We start from the raw sequence: 3,240 nt of genomic DNA on the forward strand, positions 1-3,240 counted from the left end.
TGTTTTAAATAATTAAGCAAAACTGCCTTTGACTTTTACTACACACATTGTGATATATAACCTAATATCTTATTATCTTTCTCAATCACTACTGCGCATTTTCTGGATATGGATAGTGATGTTTTCACTATGATTCCTAGGACCTTCTCACAAGGTGTACTTTTAGGCTTCAAGTAGTCAAATCTGACATTTCTACTTCCTATGTGTAATACCTTACATTTAGTTACATTCAATTTTATCTGCCATAAACCTGTCCAGGCCTGTATGCTATCCAAATCCCTCTGTAACAATTTAGCTGATTCTATATTTTCTAACCATTCACTCAGTTTGGTATTATCACTTAACCATCTTATTGATATATTCTTCTCCAAGTAATTTATGTATATTAAAAAGAGCAATAACCCCAGAATTAATTTTTAAAGGACATCTCTTTTAACATCCCCTAATTCTGAAGAAAAAACTTTTCTCACTATTACCCTTTGCTTCCTGTGTTTGAGCCAATTTTGTACCCACCTACAGACCATGCCTTGAACTGTCCCAAATTTCCACTTCTTTTAGTTTAAGGTAATTTATCAAAAGCCTTCTGAAAATCTTGTGCACCTCTGCTAACATGTGCTTTTGGTACTTTCTCATAGTCTTCCACCATACTACTTAAACACAACATTCCTCATCTGAAACCATGTTAAATATTTGCTAATACTCCTATTCTAGACGTGCACTGCTTAGTTTTTTTCAGAAGTAATTTCTCTATTAATTTACCCGTGATGTACTTTAAGCTTACTGGTATATAGTTATTTGGATCAGCCCAATCACCCTTCTTATACAACAGGATTTTGCTACCTATAAGCCTTTAGCAATTTCCAGAGTATACAGAGATATTTGAAAAATATGTGCCAAGGGTTTATATATGTAACTCACTGACTTCCTCAGGCACTTTATTATAAATGTTGTCTGGTCTTGGTGATAGGATTTTGTAATGCAATCTAACAAGATTCCCAGGGCGTTTGAAAGGAAAACAGCTGCACAGCATCACCAATCCACCACAATGCTTCGCAGTGAGCATTGAGTTTTTTTTTCTGCACGACTTTGACTCATTTTATTCCAAACCCACCTCTGGTGTTAGTTGCAAACTATTTCTGTTTCATCTGACCATAGGGCCCTATTCCAATCAAAATTCCAGTAATGTTTAGCAATCTACAGGCACATGTTTGTGGGCTGATGTCAGCCAAGGCTTTCTTCTGGCAAGCTTTCCAAATAGTTTGTGGACATGGAGGTAGCGACTAATTGTAGTTTTTAAGGCTTGGTAAACCCTAAGATGAAATCAAATGCTGCAGTGGTTTAATTGCAAACCCTGGAGAAAGTTGTGCTATTCAGACCTTGGTCATCACAGTCTGCAGAGGCTTGTGTCCATTTCCAGGTAGGTTCATCACAGCTCCAGTTCTCCAGAACTTCTTAACTATTGCTCCAATCATAAAAATGGTAATTTTTCAGGATCTCCCACTATTTTTATAGCCATTGTCTGATTTACAAAGGTCATCAAGCTCATATCTCATTTTATTTGTTTGTTCTCTATACTTGCCCATGTTGATGGATGGCTGAAGGCGTCTGACCTGTGTGTTACCTCATATTTATACCCCAGTCAAACAAGAAGTCATGGATTACCACTTAAGAGTTCCTAAAGATGCAAGTGTATATTTAAAAGGGAAAATATAAATTGGAATAAATGTTCATTAGATTTTATTCTTGAAAATTACTATAGGTGCCAATTATTAGGATGTGTTTCGAAAAAATTAATGATTTTTGAGATTTTTTTCTTTGAATAATTTTACCTTTGTGAAAAGTAAGATGTCCCTCATAATGTCAGTGTACGATTAAGCCAATTGACAATAGGAGCATTTTTTAAAACCCCTTTTCTTCTCTTCTTTACCAAGAGTACTAATGATTATCTAAGAAGATAGTCTCCATATGCCTTTATGGATTCGTTTAATTTGAGTTTAACTTTGACATGTTTTACACTCCATTTTATTTTGCTTTTATTTATAGAATACTAGTGGCATTTATTTCAGGTTAAATGAGACAGCCTGAGGACAATACTTTTTTGGTAAATGTTCATTCATACATAATTTTTCAAAACAGTTTAATGGAATTACATGCCTTTGGTTTTTTTCTGCAGAAGTTTGCACAGCTATTTTCTTTAACATTGGGTACAAAGCAACATCTGGCTATGGACGAGGTGGCAAGATACTGAATACCACCTTTGCACACACATTCACACCAAGCCAAATTTGAGCTTTCGGTTACGGTAATACAGCAAGCAGGGAGAAAAACCTAGTAACACAAGTTGAACAAGAAAGCTCCATTCTGAACACCTGTGAGGCGGCAGCACTAAACAATGTCCCACCAGCTGTTAATATTTTCTTTTTTTATTGCCTTTCTAACTTAGCTATCCAGTTAAAGATTGCTTGTTCTGGTAGCTCTGGGTGAAAGGCTGGAACCAAACCTATTAAAGGTGCCAGTCCAGTGCATGGCACACTCTCACCAGCACACACATTCATAATGGGCTAATTTGGAGCTGCCAGTTAGCCTAATATCTTATGGTTCCTACATAAAAGAGAAAAGCTGAAGAGGAAGAAACAGAACTGTGCCTAACATCTGGGATGTGGGGGAAGAAATTGTATTGCTCAATATAAAACCTATGTGGACACAGGAGAATGTGTAAACCCTGTAGCAACTGTGTGGATTTGATCTTGGGACTCTAAAGTTGTGAGGCAGAAATGTTAACAACCGAAATGGAAACGGATCATAGATCTAAAAGTTATATTGAAGAGGCACAAGGGTAATATGAAAGATCTATATTTAAAACCAGGGTTAAACCTAAGTTTCTTATCAGTTTTAGATTAACTAGGAAGTCACTTGATGGGCCACTCAAATGTGGTAATGCATTTATGCACTTTTTAAAAGTCTTGTGGCTACATCACAGTGTGAAACCAGGAAAAAGAACATTTACCTAATGAAATGTCACAGACAGAACAAGATGCTGCCTGCATTTTAGCATTAAGCAGCTGCAGGTTTGTTATGCATTACCTTCAAAAGAGGTGCGAAAGACCTCAACTGCCAATGAAATTTCTGTTATAAAAAGCTAAAGAAAAAGGTGGGCCAATGAATAAGTGTGTGCATCTGAGTGAACAGGGGTGGTGCTACCAGTAGATTTAGTATTCATTCATCAGGCTCATGGGGATT

This window comes from Polypterus senegalus, chromosome 14 (genome assembly GCF_016835505.1).
Source record: "Polypterus senegalus isolate Bchr_013 chromosome 14, ASM1683550v1, whole genome shotgun sequence".
Taxonomy (NCBI): domain Eukaryota; kingdom Metazoa; phylum Chordata; class Cladistia; order Polypteriformes; family Polypteridae; genus Polypterus; species Polypterus senegalus.